The sequence below is a fragment of the Pimephales promelas genome, chromosome 2 (assembly GCF_988280905.1).
Source record: "Pimephales promelas chromosome 2, fPimPro1.hap1.1, whole genome shotgun sequence".
NCBI classification, from domain to species: domain Eukaryota; kingdom Metazoa; phylum Chordata; class Actinopteri; order Cypriniformes; family Leuciscidae; genus Pimephales; species Pimephales promelas.
Window position 1 is genome coordinate 27,856,987 of NC_142770.1, and position 18,171 is coordinate 27,875,157.

At 44.7% G+C, this 18,171-nt stretch overlaps 1 long non-coding RNA gene, 7 other non-coding genes and 1 pseudogene across 10 annotated transcripts; 1 reads left to right on the plus strand and 8 right to left on the minus strand.

Moving 5' to 3' along the window:
- Positions 1-929: 929 nt before the first annotated feature.
- LOC120485758 (uncharacterized) lies at positions 930-3,735 on the plus strand. 3 transcript variants are annotated; one of them, XR_016145993.1, is made up of 7 exons: positions 930-1,068; positions 1,693-1,794; positions 2,513-2,762; positions 2,935-2,996; positions 3,110-3,201; positions 3,287-3,405; positions 3,504-3,735. It is a non-coding gene; the product is annotated as an uncharacterized LOC120485758 (long non-coding RNA). The 3 variants fall into 3 exon arrangements; XR_016145994.1 differs by having other exon boundaries at positions 3,290-3,405; XR_016145995.1 differs by lacking the exon at positions 930-1,068 and adding an exon at positions 1,329-1,548.
- A 3,387-nt stretch (positions 3,736-7,122) lies between these two features.
- LOC148996197 (U1 spliceosomal RNA) lies at positions 7,123-7,287 on the minus strand. Its single transcript, XR_016149240.1, has one exon. It is a non-coding gene; the product is annotated as a U1 spliceosomal RNA (small nuclear RNA).
- A 333-nt stretch (positions 7,288-7,620) lies between these two features.
- On the minus strand, positions 7,621-7,811 carry LOC148996198 (U2 spliceosomal RNA). Its single transcript, XR_016148327.1, has one exon. It is a non-coding gene; the product is annotated as a U2 spliceosomal RNA (small nuclear RNA).
- A 1,111-nt stretch (positions 7,812-8,922) lies between these two features.
- Positions 8,923-9,087, minus strand: LOC148996199 (U1 spliceosomal RNA). Its single transcript, XR_016149258.1, has one exon. It is a non-coding gene; the product is annotated as a U1 spliceosomal RNA (small nuclear RNA).
- Positions 9,088-9,419: 332 nt separating this feature from the next.
- LOC148996200 (U2 spliceosomal RNA) lies at positions 9,420-9,610 on the minus strand. The gene has a single exon (XR_016148253.1). It is a non-coding gene; the product is annotated as a U2 spliceosomal RNA (small nuclear RNA).
- Positions 9,611-10,721: 1,111 nt separating this feature from the next.
- LOC148996201 (U1 spliceosomal RNA) lies at positions 10,722-10,886 on the minus strand. The gene has a single exon (XR_016147711.1). It is a non-coding gene; the product is annotated as a U1 spliceosomal RNA (small nuclear RNA).
- Positions 10,887-11,218: 332 nt separating this feature from the next.
- On the minus strand, positions 11,219-11,409 carry LOC148996202 (U2 spliceosomal RNA). The gene has a single exon (XR_016148329.1). It is a non-coding gene; the product is annotated as a U2 spliceosomal RNA (small nuclear RNA).
- Positions 11,410-12,520: 1,111 nt separating this feature from the next.
- On the minus strand, positions 12,521-12,685 carry LOC148996203 (U1 spliceosomal RNA). Its single transcript, XR_016149284.1, has one exon. It is a non-coding gene; the product is annotated as a U1 spliceosomal RNA (small nuclear RNA).
- Positions 12,686-13,017: 332 nt separating this feature from the next.
- LOC148996204 (U2 spliceosomal RNA) lies at positions 13,018-13,191 on the minus strand (annotated as a pseudogene).
- Positions 13,192-18,171: the final 4,980 nt, after the last annotated feature.

The following is an 18,171-nucleotide window of genomic DNA, read 5'->3' on the forward strand; positions in this document are numbered from 1 at the left end:
TTTCATATGTTAATGACTGACACTAAGGGTGCTGGCTGTTCTCAGAGGGAGGAGTGGCAGAGGACTTCAGGATTGAAAATTATCTCTGGTCTACAGCAAACAAGTTTTTTGTACAGAAAAATAAATAAATTCTTAAGGCCCTGAAACAGAAAACTGACGTCAAAGAACTAGCAATGACTAAAGCCAACTCTAGGGTTGGCTTATGTCGCCTGTGGGGCCTTAAAACCACTGTATGAAAAAAAGTATCCTAATCAAATATTCTTTTATAAAAACAGGACAAAATAAACACCATGAATATACGTTCACAAAAACATCTGAATATTTAATGAAATAAAAAATACAGGGAAACATTTCAGAATATCTAAATTTTTATTGTGAAGTTTTACCAATTGCAGACAACAACATTTGTCGCCATTGGCTTTGCTTAGTTGGGGACATTTTTATTTAATATTCAACAATGTTATTGAACTGCCTGCATTGACACCATTATATGAGATCTGAACTGAGATGGACAATGACATCACGGTTTTGGCAGAGTTAATTCTTTGGGCATGCATGATGTGAAACGAGTGGTCGCCAAACCACCGGGCTTTCCCGTGTTATTGTCAGCAGCTGGTTATCCTTCCATGTTGAAAGGTAAGTCCAGCTGCATCATATTTATTCACAAAATTAAATAGATTCACTTGCAACGCGTCATACCGAGGTTTGTGGTTTGAGTGAATAAGTCCTTCCGCAAACAAACAAGCTGCAAGAAAAGGGGGCGTTTTGAGGTTTGAAATTCACCACTCACAACCATAAACACAACAAATGTGGTGACGTAATGGAGGTGCAACCAATAACGTTAGTGTATTGCTTCAAGCGCGAGAAAAATACTTTAAAATTACAGCATTCTTTTCCCGAAGCAAAGAGAACCGTTTGTTTGGAAACAGTTTTCTTCTATTCACCTTATTTTGTACGACAACAAGGGTGACGCCATTGCGTTCGTTTTGTCATCTTACTCCCGTCTGAGAAAGACTTCAACTTCCGGCTCATGAGAGGGATGAGATTCTGCGCTAGTTGAAACGAACGGTAAAATATGGCAAGTATTAAATGTTCAGTTAGGTGCTGCCATAACAGTTGGATTAAGAGGAGAGAACAATTGGACCAACGGTGTAACGAACATAATGTGAGGCGGTCAGATTGTTGTTGTGGTGCACTTTACGATTTAGCTACACCCACCACAGACGAGGAGCACCGGAGGCAATGGCGGAATGCACTACATTTGGAAGCAAAGGCTTGAAAGTGCCCAACTGAGGCTAAACACGGAAACGATTGATTCTGATGAGAAAACGCAAAAGTGGCGTTGCGTCATCTTTTTTTTTATTCTGCGTTTAGACGAGCGTTTTGTGTGAGAAATCCGCGTGCAAATGGAGACGCAAAAGTGTGTGAAATTCAATGTAGTATGCACTTCAGGCGGCTAGGAGTGCATACTACCACAACACCAAGTCCACGCGCCTGCGTACAACTTTCACCGTCAAGCAAACTTTTGCGTTTTTACCGTTTACACGGGTAAGATTTAAGATTTCCACTCTGGAGGGTGGTTTCACTTTTTTTGCTTTTTTGAGCCTCAAAAACGCCATCGCCGTGTAAACGAAAGGCACATCCGATAAAATATTTTTACGTTTTCACCCGCGAGCGTTCTCGTGTTAATAGGGCCTAAGGACGGGAATCCGATTGAGGAACACCCCAGAAATGGCTCGGCTACGATGTTCCGATAAAGAAGTCACGCCGGGTGTTGAATATTGTCAGATTCAGGTAAGCTAACTTGCCTAACTGTTATGTGCTTGTTTGCCTAACTTTAGATTCGTGAAGTCCGTTCTATGAATGCTTTTAAGATCAGTAACAAGCCGTAAACAAAATACAATGAATCTTGCATGATTACCATTGCCCACGTATACATGTTATTTATTTAACTTTGTGATATTGACCTAAGAGTCTGAAAGAATGAATGAATGAATATTCACGGTAGTACAAGATAGTATGGTAACTTACATTAGTCTTACAATAGCTCACATTACTGCTATTGCACATTACGAGATGTAAACAACACTGGTCCAGATGCACTTCCTGTTTCAGTTTGTAAAAGGCTTCTTAATTTCAAATGTAAAGAAAATATCTTGAATATGTTTAACTTTTTGATTCAGATGTTCTGTTGGTTGTACTTTAACCCAACGTTTATACAGTGTTAAAACTGAAACAGGAAGTGCTTCTGGACCAGTGTTGTTTACATCTTGTGAAATGGTCTATACAGAGATTGCTGATGCTAGCAGGCCAGCTAGCTACATCTCTCATTCAGATATTGATATTGACTTATGGCGAGTTAGGAGATTGTGTATTGTTTCGTTTTTAATTAATGTATCTTTCTCACACACTGTTCTGTGTAACTATGGGTGCCATCATCAATGAATTCTCCATGATCTATTTTAAGTAGCTACTAATGTAAAAAATGTTTATGGTTATAATATTTCCATAGATGCATCAATGAGAGTCAGTAATGCAGTGGATAACTATGAGGATGATCACATCCACATGCCCCACAGCTGTGATGCAGAATCACAATGGGAGGATCAATCTGTCTTTGGCCACAACCAGATCTTCTCAGAGAGACTCTCCAGCGTCTTGATGCTCTTTAGCGAAAGTATGAGCAGCACAGACTAACGTTACATGAAGAATCTTACAACGCTTCGAAAAGAATAAAAAAGGCACATGACGTGAACATTGCGGTAAGTCCAATTATTGTTCTATAACGTGGCTGTAAGCCATAGTTCGGTTACAATTATTGTTTTGTCTCTTGCGGTTACTGTGATGGTCAGCTTATTCCAACTGAAAATTCAGTTTTGTGGTTCTTGAAGATTGTGAATCAATTTAATTGCTTTTTAATTTCAAACTTTACAGGAATCTGTAAGGCGCCTCCATAATTCAGAGAACAACCCACACAAATACGTTCCACAAACCAGGTAAGACTGTTTCTTATATACTATAGCCTAAATGTTAGTTTAATCTACTACTCTATGGATTTGGAATGCTAAAAGTGAATTTCAGTAATGATACCTGCAACTTTCCCCCCCAGAATAAATTCATCACATAACCTGGCTGTGACCACTTACCTCTTTGAAGAATTAAGGTCAACTTTTACAGACGTTGACCCTGAATGTGTAAAAGGTAATCTTAAAGATGTTGTAATCATTTTATTGTCCTCTGTTTTACTTATTTTTATTGCCATTACATTTATTTATGATATATTTAGCAGGTTGGAAGATGTATTTTGAGACTTTGCAGAGGAAGTATTCTTTGGCTCAGCCTGAAAAGGCCCAGAAAAGAAAAACTATGACGAGCATTGCAAAGAACCTTCAAAGAAAGCGACTGGTAAGTTAAGAAACTGGTTAAGCACTTTTTTTTCTCTTCAGAATGTAACTATCCTCCTCTCTGTGTTTTAGTGGTTAAGTTACTGTCATGTTTTTCAGTTGCTGGAGACCAGGTCCGGGGTTGTACAAACCAACACAGAAAAGGAACTTTGGAAGACCGCAACAATAGAACTGATGTCTGATGAAGATGATGCTATTGTTGATGGAAGGCCAGTGTGAATGGTGAGGTCTCCACCAATCTGCTCTCTGCTAGGTACTATAAAACAGACTAGAGGCTGACTCACACTATGCGTCACACCACCAGCGTATCATGGCAGTTTGAAAAATGTTAACTCGTATAAAAAAAATAAAATATATATACATGTATATATATATATATATATATATATATATATATATATATATATATATATATATATATATAACCGTTCAAAAGTTTGGGGGTCGGTAAGATATTTTTTTTTTTGGTTTGGGGGGGATAGCTCAAATTAACTCAAGGATGCATTAAATGAATCAAACGTGACAGTAAAGACATTTATAATGTTACAAAACATCATATTTCAAATAAATGAAATATAACTTTCTATTGATCAAATAATCCTAAAAAGTCTACAACTGTTTTCAACTTTGGTAATAATAATGAATATTTATTGAGCATCAAATCATCACATTAGAATGATTTCTGAAGGATCATGTGACACTGAAGACTGGAGTAATGATGCTAAAAATTCATCTTTGATCACAAGAATAATGTATTCCAATAGAAACGTTTATTTTAAATTGTCATAATATTTAACAATATTACTCTTACTTTTTTTGTATTTTTTATATATAAAAAAAAAGCAGCCTTGGCGAGCATATGAGACTTCTTACCGATCCCAAACTTATAAACGGCAGTGTACACCTTGAATATTTTATATACACTTTAATTTCTTATTTATTTTTCTCGTATTATTTCATATATTTGTTCCTTTTTTTGTTGTCCATGTTGCTTATCTCCATTTTGTTTACTTGTTTGCATTTTAATGTATGTTTATAATGCACTCTCTGTAATGTTCTATTTATTTATATTGTTTACTTGGAATATCTACGTATATTTTATATATATATATATATATATGAAGAGTTCAGATGCAAAAGCCTCTAAATGCCATTTGAAATTTTCTCCTTTAATGATGATTTTTATCAAACTTGTATATTTAAGTTTAGTAATTTCACTTAAATAACAATTAATAGGCAATTATCATTGCCATTTAAGAGAAATTACTTAAATATACAAGTTTGATAAAAATCATCATTAAAGGAGAAAATTTCAAATGGAACTCTTCATATATTTTATATATATATATATGTAACTTTTTATATACACTGTGTACTTTATTCCTTTACATCTGTCCTTTAAAATGATTGGGTAAAAAAAAATTAACGAAAATAAAAAGTTAACAATTTATTTAATGTATGTTTATAATTTTCTTTGGAATGTCCATGATTTTTTTTTCTTCCTTTGAGATGTTATTACTTCATACTTTTTTTTCTAGTTTTTGTTCCCAATTCCTCTGTAATGCTTGTTTATAATGCTATTTGGAATGTGTTATATACCTTAATAAAAATTTCAGACTTTCCCATTGTTCTTTGTGTGTTTAAATATAAATATAAATATATATATATCAAATTTATTTTAATGAATATATTAAAATTGGGGGAGGGAGGTTTGGTATATATTTGAGCAATATCTGCATAGCTGGTATATAACCAATCAAATCAGTATGCTACAAGGCCTAGGGTGGGCTATGTTTAAAAGTAACCAATAAAGTCCGTTTACTGGGTTTTCAATGTGTCCTGCCCTCCAATAGTGGTCTGGGTGTTGGGAGTGGCTTTAAAAGAACAACCAATCCAGTTTGGTTGGAAGGCAAAAAGGTGTGAATGTTTCCTGCAAAAAGGTGTGATTTTTTTCCTGCTAAAAACTTTAATGGGATTACTTGCCATGGCAACAAATGGCTCTAGCACGGAAGTATACGTCCACAACATACATCCGATTTGGTATCATTCCGGATGTATGCGGATATATACAAACCCATGGAATTTGACATATCCGGCCACTATACTCCTGGATTCTTCCGAATTTCAGCAGTGTATACAGGAGTATACTGGTCCGGATACACCTATTTTCATGCAGTGTTTGTTCAGGGGCAGAGTCATCAAACAATTCAAGTCCTCGGGCTTAAAATGTAAGGTCTTTTGGATCAGCTTCCTGGAAAAGTCCATGCGGGACATACCCAGGAGCTTCCCCTCGACCTCTCTAAATAAAAACCGCACGCTGTGGTGCCTCCGCACACCGGCACGAGCTGCCGACATGGTGGAGGCACCAACAGCCTAAAACTTTAAAAACCCAATAAATATTAAATAAATAGACAATAAATAAATAAATAGATAAAAAGGTCTTACCTTAAAACTGAGCAGGAGTAAAATCAGCAGGTTCAATCTACCTCTCAAGAGATGTGTGGCTCGGGATACCAGAAGATCTCGAGCCAAGAACCTCCAAGAGGCGATCGCAGTCTCAACCGTCTGACAAGACACTTGATCTTAGCCAAAAGGCCGAGAAGCGATGACGCAGCGACGCCGAGGCGGGGGATCCGGCAAAGGCCACGCCCACCTGGGCCGCGGCGAGAGGGTCTAAGGTCGCCGGCAAACAAGCTCAGCTCAGATTGGTTGACACCGAAAATGGATCACAACAGAGTGCACAGCAAAGACACTCTGGAGTGCAACCTGGGATTTTGGATCATCAACATTCCGCCTTAAAAGTGAGCGGGCAGACCAAAGCGTCCGTGGTAGAGACTTGAAACTCTGAGGGATGGTAGGACCGGCCCGGTACTACAACCTCACCAAGGCTCGCCCCGATCGGCCCCAAGGTGGCGCTGCAGCGATCAAAAGTACGAAATGGCTCGTAACTCCTCGACCGTCGGTCGCAGACCCAAGTGTCTTACATCACCGGAATCCTTGGCTCGAGCCGAACAAGATGCATGCCTCGGATTGGGTGGTCGCGCTGGCGAGATTTTCGGGTATTTTGGATTTTCTGAAAAACCTACTTTTGCACACTAGTCCTAGGTTTTTTGCCCGATCTGACCCAAACCGGTGCAGAAAGATTCTCTGGAGTCTGACTGCCAACAGGGATCGGGAAACAGTTGGAATTTCCATCCACGTTGGCGACGGTACGCCAAAACGTTGGGGGTGGGCGAGGCGGGCTTTACTTGAACGGCTATAACTCTCCAACGGAATGAGACAATTGCACCCAACTCGGTACACCTGTGTACGGGCTCAGCCCGTGGTCACGTGAAGAGGAATGCGGCGACTGGCCACTTGGTGGCGCTGTAAACAGAAAAAAACACAACATGGGTGGCTGTGTATCACGTGACGTTTCACACGTGCACAATGTTTTCATACCACATGATAGAACTCCTCATTCCGAACAACTTTGCCTCCAGGACAACTGCTGTGAACTAAGTCGTCCGTCAAATATTGGAGACTATTTGAAGAATTGAGGAGAAAAAAGAAAACCCTCCTCACACAGACCGGTCCTAGACTGTTTCGTATCTCTCGAGCAACCGCCGCAGTTCAACTCTCTGGACTGCCTCTGGATATTGAAGAAGTGGAGAAAAAAAACAAAACAAAAGAACCTCAAGTGGAGCTTTAACAATCTGCCCTTTTAACCAGTGTTGTCCAGGGGAGAGCGCGAACGCAGTCCCCCACTACCATAAATTATGCAGTCGAGATTCCCACATTTGGGGAATTCGCAGGGGTCAGCACAACCCAGAGTGCAATGGCCGAGCCTCGCCCTGGGTGAACCACCTTCCTGATCATGGTGTCTCCCCTGCCAGGTAAGTATGAATTCCCAGGCCTTCAGTCAGAAGCACCCTGTCCCTCTCCCCAATCCTCACCAGCGGTTTGCCAGTCAAAAAAGGGGCTTTTTTTTTTTTTTTTTGCACGCTCCGCATCCGGCTCCATGAGCCATAAATGTACATAATGCGCCGTCCCCGAATAGTGGACGGATCAGATGTTAAACCGACAGAGGAACAGGGGTTCCTTTTTGTCTTGTTTTTACACCACAATTCTACCCAGGCTAGTATAGCACATGATCACCTACAACACCCACTCACACTAGCTCCATTATCACCGTCTGCCACACAAGACCACTACATTTCTTTCATTGAACACTTTAGGAGGGTGCACCGTTCCCAGAAGTACTGCAATACCGGGTCGATGCGTGGAGTGGACGGAGCAAGCCCCTATTCCATCTCCCAGGACCAAAAATCAATTTAATATGTGGTGCCCGGGTAGGGCACGTATCAGATATTAAACTGATAAGAACAGATACTACACTTGATCTTAGCCAAAAGGCCGAGAAGCGATGACGCAGCGACGCCGAGGCGGGGGAGCCGGCAAAGGCCACGCCCACCTGGGCCGCGGCGAGAGGGTCTAAGGTCGCCGGCAAACAAGCTCAGCTCAGATTGGTTGACACCGAAAATGGATCACAACAGAGTGCACAGCAAAGACACTCTGGAGTGCAACCTGGGATTTTGGATCATCAACATTCCGCCTTAAAAGTGAGCGGGCAGACCAAAGCGTCCGTGGTAGAGACTTGAAACTCTGAGGGATGGTAGGACCGGCCCGGTACTACAACCTCACCAAGGCTCGCCCCGATCGGCCCCAAGGTGGCGCTGCAGCGATCAAAAGTACGAAATGGCTCGTAACTCCTCGACCGTCGGTCGCAGACCCAAGTGTCTTACATCACCGGAATCCTTGGCTCGAGCCGAACAAGATGCATGCCTCGGATTGGGTGGTCGCGCTGGCGAGATTTTCGGGTATTTTGGATTTTCTGAAAAACCTACTTTTGCACACTAGTCCTAGGTTTTTTGCCCGATCTGACCCAAACCGGTGCAGAAAGATTCTCTGGAGTCTGACTGCCAACAGGGATCGGGAAACAGTTGGAATTTCCATCCACGTTGGCGACGGTACGCCAAAACGTTGGGGGTGGGCGAGGCGGGCTTTACTTGAACGGCTATAACTCTCCAACGGAATGAGACAATTGCACCCAACTCGGTACACCTGTGTACGGGCTCAGCCCGTGGTCACGTGAAGAGGAATGCGGCGACTGGCCACTTGGTGGCGCTGTAAACAGAAAAAAACACAACATGGGTGGCTGTGTATCACGTGACGTTTCACACGTGCACAATGTTTTCATACCACATGATAGAACTCCTCATTCCGAACAACTTTGCCTCCAGGACAACTGCTGTGAACTAAGTCGTCCGTCAAATATTGGAGACTATTTGAAGAATTGAGGAGAAAAAAGAAAACCCTCCTCACACAGACCGGTCCTAGACTGTTTCGTATCTCTCGAGCAACCGCCGCAGTTCAACTCTCTGGACTGCCTCTGGATATTGAAGAAGTGGAGAAAAAAAACAAAACAAAAGAACCTCAAGTGGAGCTTTAACAATCTGCCCTTTTAACCAGTGTTGTCCAGGGGAGAGCGCGAACGCAGTCCCCCACTACCATAAATTATGCAGTCGAGATTCCCACATTTGGGGAATTCGCAGGGGTCAGCACAACCCAGAGTGCAATGGCCGAGCCTCGCCCTGGGTGAACCACCTTCCTGATCATGGTGTCTCCCCTGCCAGGTAAGTATGAATTCCCAGGCCTTCAGTCAGAAGCACCCTGTCCCTCTCCCCAATCCTCACCAGCGGTTTGCCAGTCAAAAAAGGGGCTTTTTTTTTTTTTTTTGCACGCTCCGCATCCGGCTCCATGAGCCATAAATGTACATAATGCGCCGTCCCCGAATAGTGGACGGATCAGATGTTAAACCGACAGAGGAACAGGGGTTCCTTTTTGTCTTGTTTTTACACCACAATTCTACCCAGGCTAGTATAGCACATGATCACCTACAACACCCACTCACACTAGCTCCATTATCACCGTCTGCCACACAAGACCACTACATTTCTTTCATTGAACACTTTAGGAGGGTGCACCGTTCCCAGAAGTACTGCAATACCGGGTCGATGCGTGGAGTGGACGGAGCAAGCCCCTATTCCATCTCCCAGGACCAAAAATCAATTTAATATGTGGTGCCCAGGTAGGGCACGTATCAGATATTAAACTGATAAGAACAGATACTACACTTGATCTTAGCCAAAAGGCCGAGAAGCGATGACGCAGCGACGCCGAGGCGGGGGAGCCGGCAAAGGCCACGCCCACCTGGGCCGCGGCGAGAGGGTCTAAGGTCGCCGGCAAACAAGCTCAGCTCAGATTGGTTGACACCGAAAATGGATCACAACAGAGTGCACAGCAAAGACACTCTGGAGTGCAACCTGGGATTTTGGATCATCAACATTCCGCCTTAAAAGTGAGCGGGCAGACCAAAGCGTCCGTGGTAGAGACTTGAAACTCTGAGGGATGGTAGGACCGGCCCGGTACTACAACCTCACCAAGGCTCGCCCCGATCGGCCCCAAGGTGGCGCTGCAGCGATCAAAAGTACGAAATGGCTCGTAACTCCTCGACCGTCGGTCGCAGACCCAAGTGTCTTACATCACCGGAATCCTTGGCTCGAGCCGAACAAGATGCATGCCTCGGATTGGGTGGTCGCGCTGGCGAGATTTTCGGGTATTTTGGATTTTCTGAAAAACCTACTTTTGCACACTAGTCCTAGGTTTTTTGCCCGATCTGACCCAAACCAGTGCAGAAAGATTCTCTGGAGTCTGACTGCCAACAGGGATCGGGAAACAGTTGGAATTTCCATCCACGTTGGCGACGGTACGCCAAAACGTTGGGGGTGGGCGAGGCGGGCTTTACTTGAACGGCTATAACTCTCCAACGGAATGAGACAATTGCACCCAACTCGGTACACCTGTGTACGGGCTCAGCCCGTGGTCACGTGAAGAGGAATGCGGCGACTGGCCACTTGGTGGCGCTGTAAACAGAAAAAAACACAACATGGGTGGCTGTGTATCACGTGACGTTTCACACGTGCACAATGTTTTCATACCACATGATAGAACTCCTCATTCCGAACAACTTTGCCTCCAGGACAACTGCTGTGAACTAAGTCGTCCGTCAAATATTGGAGACTATTTGAAGAATTGAGGAGAAAAAAGAAAACCCTCCTCACACAGACCGGTCCTAGACTGTTTCGTATCTCTCGAGCAACCGCCGCAGTTCAACTCTCTGGACTGCCTCTGGATATTGAAGAAGTGGAGAAAAAAAACAAAACAAAAGAACCTCAAGTGGAGCTTTAACAATCTGCCCTTTTAACCAGTGTTGTCCAGGGGAGAGCTCGAACGCAGTCCCCCACTACCATAAATTATGCAGTCGAGATTCCCACATTTGGGGAATTCGCAGGGGTCAGCACAACCCAGAGTGCAATGGCCGAGCCTCGCCCTGGGTGAACCACCTTCCTGATCATGGTGTCTCCCCTGCCAGGTAAGTATGAATTCCCAGGCCTTCAGTCAGAAGCACCCTGTCCCTCTCCCCAATCCTCACCAGCGGTTTGCCAGTCAAAAAAGGGGCTTTTTTTTTTTTTTTTGCACGCTCCGCATCCGGCTCCATGAGCCATAAATGTACATAATGCGCCGTCCCCGAATAGTGGACGGATCAGATGTTAAACCGACAGAGGAACAGGGGTTCCTTTTTGTCTTGTTTTTACACCACAATTCTACCCAGGCTAGTATAGCACATGATCACCTACAACACCCACTCACACTAGCTCCATTATCACCGTCTGCCACACAAGACCACTACATTTCTTTCATTGAACACTTTAGGAGGGTGCACCGTTCCCAGAAGTACTGCAATACCGGGTCGATGCGTGGAGTGGACGGAGCAAGCCCCTATTCCATCTCCCAGGACCAAAAATCAATTTAATATGTGGTGCCCGGGTAGGGCACGTATCAGATATTAAACTGATAAGAACAGATACTACACTTGATCTTAGCCAAAAGGCCGAGAAGCGATGACGCAGCGACGCCGAGGCGGGGGAGCCGGCAAAGGCCACGCCCACCTGGGCCGCGGCGAGAGGGTCTAAGGTCGCCGGCAAACAAGCTCAGCTCAGATTGGTTGACACCGAAAATGGATCACAACAGAGTGCACAGCAAAGACACTCTGGAGTGCAACCTGGGATTTTGGATCATCAACATTCCGCCTTAAAAGTGAGCGGGCAGACCAAAGCGTCCGTGGTAGAGACTTGAAACTCTGAGGGATGGTAGGACCGGCCCGGTACTACAACCTCACCAAGGCTCGCCCCGATCGGCCCCAAGGTGGCGCTGCAGCGATCAAAAGTACGAAATGGCTCGTAACTCCTCGACCGTCGGTCGCAGACCCAAGTGTCTTACATCACCGGAATCCTTGGCTCGAGCCGAACAAGATGCATGCCTCGGATTGGGTGGTCGCGCTGGCGAGATTTTCGGGTATTTTGGATTTTCTGAAAAACCTACTTTTGCACACTAGTCCTAGGTTTTTTGCCCGATCTGACCCAAACCGGTGCAGAAAGATTCTCTGGAGTCTGACTGCCAACAGGGATCGGGAAACAGTTGGAATTTCCATCCACGTTGGCGACGGTACGCCAAAACGTTGGGGGTGGGCGAGGCGGGCTTTACTTGAACGGCTATAACTCTCCAACGGAATGAGACAATTGCACCCAACTCGGTACACCTGTGTACGGGCTCAGCCCGTGGTCACGTGAAGAGGAATGCGGCGACTGGCCACTTGGTGGCGCTGTAAACAGAAAAAAACACAACATGGGTGGCTGTGTATCACGTGACGTTTCACACGTGCACAATGTTTTCATACCACATGATAGAACTCCTCATTCCGAACAACTTTGCCTCCAGGACAACTGCTGTGAACTAAGTCGTCCGTCAAATATTGGAGACTATTTGAAGAATTGAGGAGAAAAAAGAAAACCCTCCTCACACAGACCGGTCCTAGACTGTTTCGTATCTCTCGAGCAACCGCCGCAGTTCAACTCTCTGGACTGCCTCTGGATATTGAAGAAGTGGAGAAAAAAAACAAAACAAAAGAACCTCAAGTGGAGCTTTAACAATCTGCCCTTTTAACCAGTGTTGTCCAGGGGAGAGCGCGAACGCAGTCCCCCACTACCATAAATTATGCAGTCGAGATTCCCACATTTGGGGAATTCGCAGGGGTCAGCACAACCCAGAGTGCAATGGCCGAGCCTCGCCCTGGGTGAACCACCTTCCTGATCATGGTGTCTCCCCTGCCAGGTAAGTATGAATTCCCAGGCCTTCAGTCAGAAGCACCCTGTCCCTCTCCCCAATCCTCACCAGCGGTTTGCCAGTCAAAAAAGGGGCTTTTTTTTTTTTTTTTGCACGCTCCGCATCCGGCTCCATGAGCCATAAATGTACATAATGCGCCGTCCCCGAATAGTGGACGGATCAGATGTTAAACCGACAGAGGAACAGGGGTTCCTTTTTGTCTTGTTTTTACACCACAATTCTACCCAGGCTAGTATAGCACATGATCACCTACAACACCCACTCACACTAGCTCCATTATCACCGTCTGCCACACAAGACCACTACATTTCTTTCATTGAACACTTTAGGAGGGTGCACCGTTCCCAGAAGTACTGCAATACCGGGTCGATGCGTGGAGTGGACGGAGCAAGCCCCTATTCCATCTCCCAGGACCAAAAATCAATTTAATATGTGGTGCCCGGGTAGGGCACGTATCAGATATTAAACTGATAAGAACAGATTTTTTCTTTCGAAAAGTTTTATTGTCACAGTGTCATTCCATTATTTCCATTTGCATGTACATTTTTTCTTTTAGATCACATTTTTACACATATTAAAAGGGACACATTATTTACTGTTAAAAGTTTCTTGTGTTTGTGTGTTGTGTAAAAAGTCCATGTTTGTTTTAAAAGAAAGGTAAATGGTTTAAATAATAGGAATAAAACAATAAAACATGTCAGATAAAAAACAATAAAACAATAAAATATGCCAAATAAAACATCTCTTGTACAGGATCGAGGGTGAGTCCCTATCAAGAATGTCCATTCACTCCAGGTCTCCAGAACAGGCCCCAGACTCCTCGCTTCCAGCGCCCAGCGGAGGTCCCCTCTCCTCCGGCCCGCTGTTCCCGTAGCCGGTGTGGTGAGGGTGCATCTACGGGCGGCCAGGGTCGGGGGTGGCCGGGACCTCTTTGGTGTGACCCCAGCCCCCCCATCCGAATAACGACGTCCGGCGCCTCCTGCAGCGCAGATCTAACTAATTGCTCACACGCGTGGAGGGGCACCGTAACGCGTTTCCCCACCAGCAGGTTTCTGGTGGCCCAGATGGCATCCTTGATATGGTTGAGGGTAAGCCAGAGCGAGGTAAATTGCTGTGATGTTAGCTCCTTCAAGCCCTGACCCACCCCCAGGATGGCGAGCCTGTATCCCACCTGGGCCCGACCCGCCGGCAGGCACGGGAAAACCAGGGGGCTGGTCTTGGCCCACAGGTCCCGCGCAGCACCGCACTCCCAGAGCAGATGGTAGACGGTCTCCGGGGAACCACATCCGGACCGTGGGCAGGTGGGGTTTTTGGCCATGCCTCTGGAGTGCATAACCGCCCTGACCGGGAGGATCTCATGGGCCACCATCCACGACAAGTCCTTAAGCCTGTTCTGGAGAGCTGGGTGGGCTGCGTTCCTCCAAACGTCTTTGGCCTCACCTAGTGTGAGGCCTGGAACTGGACTCACCGATTCTCGATCCTGCACAAGAGAGACAAGAGACTTGTGGTTAGTTAAAACAGTGGCATCATTCGTTTCTAAAAGGTATTTCTTTAAAAAATTCTTAATAAAAAGATGTTCTTTTGACAGATTAAAAGACACTGGACATTTAAGATCAACGGGTAAAATTTTCAAAGATCTTAAGTATGACCCCATCCAGAATCGGGTCATGGCTGCTGTCTTGTGTTCTCTGGATGGGGTCAGGGCGTATTTAATGTGGAGGGCAGTGAAGCGGCTGCCTAAAAACAGGTGGGGGTCTGGGAGCCCTTTTCCGCCATTCTCCTTCCTTTTCTTCACTATTTCTCTTTTGAGTCGCTCCCACTTGGACCCCCACAGGAAATAAAACACTGCCCTCTCCAGGTAGATCAGGAAGCTTTGTGGGGGACTAAAAACAGAACAGACAAGTAAAATCAGTGGTAAAATCACAGCTTTAAAAATTAAAATCTTGCCTTCAATCGTCAGATTTCTTAGTCCCCAAAAGCCCAGTCTTTGCCTAACTTTCCCTAACATGTCAGTCCAGTTACCCTGTCCTCCACCCTCCCTGTCAAATTTAACACCTAGAATTTTCAAATTATTATCTTTAAAAACCAAATCTAGTCCACCTTTGTCAATGTTCCCCCACGGCCCGAAGAGCTGGGCCTCAGACTTGCTCCTATTGAGCTTGGCGCCTGAGGCCCGACCGTACCAGTCAGTCAAGTCCATTGCTCTTCGTACCGATAAAACGTCCGTTGCTAAAAGGGTCACGTCGTCCATGTATAAAACGCAGGTTGCCGTCAGTCCACTAGTCCCTGGAATGCCTAGTCCTTTAATCCATTTGTCCCTTCTCAAGATTTGTGCCAGTGGCTCTATACAAGCCACATACAGAAGGGGAGATAAGGGACACCCCTGACGGACGCCGCTGTAGATATTAACAGCTTTGGATAAATGTCCATTAACTACAATTCTGCTGACCAGGCTGTTGTACAGCAGTCCCACCCAGGCTATGAACCGCCCTGGAAACCCCATTTTACCCAGTACCTTAAAAAGGAACTGGTGCGAGATACGGTCGAATGCTTTTTCAAAGTCTAAATTTAGGACTACTAGCCGAAGGTTTCTGTCTCTCGCATAACAGATGGCGTCTCTGATCAGCACCAGGCTGTCCGTGACCTTCCTTCCTGGCACAGCGCATGCTTGATCCGGGTGGATTACGTCCTCCAAAACTGTCGACATGCGTGTGGCTAAAATTTTGCTAAAAAGTTTACAGTCGACATTTAAAAGAGTGATGGGTCGCCAGTTCCGTAAGTCAGTCTTGTCCCCTTTCTTATGTAAGAGTGAAACTATCCCTATTCTAAAGCTGTCAGGAAGTCTTTCAAGAGTCTCAAATTCTTTAAAAACAGTCAGTAAGTCGAAAGCTAAAATATCCCAAAAAGTCAAATAAAACTCCAGAGGAAGTCCATCGGTGCCGGGGGACTTTCCTCGTTTAAAACTTTTGAGTGCTTTGTGAATTTCTAAAATGTTGAAATCTTGAGATAAAATTGTACCTTCGCCATCGACTTTCTTTTCTAAAAACTCTAAAACCTCCTGTAACGTGTCATTGTGGACTTCTTTGGTGCTGTATAGGTTTTCATAAAATACTTCAGTTTCCTTTAAAATTTCTTTTGTGGTATAAACCTCCCTCCCTCCACTTTTTAAAGCTGTGATTGCCCCACCCCGTGAAATAATTTTTTTAAAGAAATACCTCGTGCACCTTTCACCTTCCTCAATCTCCTTCTCCCTGCTCCTTAAAATGACACCTTTGCTTTGAATTTCGGATAAAACTGACATTTCTTGCTTTATTTCTTTGATTTCTTCACTAAAATCGATCCCATCGTTTAAAAGGTTAAAATATCTCTGTAGTCGTTTTTGCAGCCCCATCATGCGTCGATTTAATCTATTCTTTTTGATTTTTCCTATCTTTCTAAAAAACTGTCTCGTCCGTTCTTTTACCATCTCCCACCACTGTGCACGTGAGTCGTAGAAGTCTTGGAGGGTCTGCCATTGGCTGAACTGCTCCCTGTACTCACTGACTACATCTTTATCTTCCAAAAGGGAGCAGTTCAGCTTCCACAGCCCTCCCCCTGCAGTCACACCAGTGGGGAGTGAAAGGGTGCATGACAGCATTGTGTGATCTGAAAAGAAGAGGGGGGTTAATGTTGCATCGGTTGGCAGGCAGTCCCGTGTAAAAACGTAGTCAATGCGAGAGGCTCTGGTGCCGTCACCACTGAACCAGGTGAAGCCCTCCTCTCTCTGATGCATTGCTTTAAAACAGTCCACTAATTTAAAATCTCTAACTAAATCCTGCAATAAAACCGACGTTTTGTCAACTTTAAAATCCTCTGTCCTCTTCCTGTCTTTCTTGGTTAAAACGCAATTAAAATCCCCTGCTACCACTAGGGGAGCCCTACCTAACATGTGGGGCTGCAGGTCTTCTAAAAGCTCATACCTATTGTTTTTGTCTGTAAAACCATACACATTTAAGATGTTAAAATCCTTACCTAAAAAAGTCAGATTAGCTAAAATTGCCCGCCCGTCCCTCACCACAGTGCTGCCCTTCACCAAGATATTGGGGTTTTGTATTAAAATGGCGACACCGTCATTTTTATTAAAATTGGACCCACTCCAAACGGAAACTCCTGGGGTCCAAATCTCCTCCCACTTTCTGTAATTGGATAAAAAAGGCAGACCACATTCTTGCAATAAAAACACATCTGACTTAAAAGTTTTTAAAAAGGATAGGACACTCTGTGCTCGTATATTGCTCCTCACACTTCTCACATTGATGGTGGAGATAGTGAGAGCCATGAGCAGTATGGTTAAAAGGGTATGAGACATTTAAAAGCAACAAAAGGACTACAGAGATTTAATTAAAATCAGGTTATTTCTTGTTGCACTTGCCGTCCCTTTTCCCCAGAAAGCCTGGGATCAGGGAGGAAAGTGCTTGACGTCTCAGGGCTCACAGAGAGAACCTCTTGTGAAGCCTTTGGCGTCGATGTTCTAAGCGATCGCTTCTCGGCCTTTTGGCTAAGATCAAGTGGTCTGGTCGGACGTCTGAGACAGCGATCGCCTCTTGTTGGACTTGGTCTCGTGTGTTGCTTGTCACACGGGACATACACCCTTCAGGAGGTACATTGACAAGCGGCTTTTAATTGACGACTCGTTCTACGAGGAATCTTCTGGTTTTAAGGTAAGCAGGTTTTAATTTATTTATTGTATATTTATTGTTGGATTTTAGCCGCAGCAGGCTAGTGGTGCCTCCAACATGTCGGCTGCTCGTGCCGGCATGAGGAGGCACCACAGCGTGCGTTTTAAATTTAAGACAAAGGAGGATGGCACTCTCCAGGCGATGTCCAGGTTGGACTTTTCCAGGAAGTGCATCCAACAGACTCTCGGTTTTAAGGCTATTGATATTAACTGCTTGTTGACTCTGCCCCTGAATCATGGCTTCGACGTTAGTTTTGCTTCTGCTTCCTTGCTAAGTACTTTTTGGGCTCGGTATGAATTGTGTAAAGCCAATTTCTCCATGTTCACTGTGGAAAAACTGACTGATAATTCGCTGAAAGTGGTGATTGTCAGGATGTTTAATGAAACAGTTAGTGGAGAAGACATTGCTGTATGGTTGGCAAGATATTGCTCTATTCGTGGTCAACCAGTCAAGGTTTTAGATGAAGACGGTATCTGGAGCTGTGCGTGGAGAGTGCCCATTAAACAATGGGCAGATCCCAACAGCTACCATGGCCTGAGTCAAATTCCTTCTATGATTGTGTTGGGAGAGAATAGAGGTTACATCCATTATCAAGGGATGCCCAAGCTATGCCGCAAGTGTGGCCAACTTGGGCATCTCGCCGAGGCGTGCCAAGAAGTAGTGTGTAGGAAGTGCAGAGAAATTGGACACACTTTTGAAGAGTGCAAAAATGGCAGAAAGTGCAACCTCTGTGGAGAATCATCCCATCTCTACAGAGACTGCCC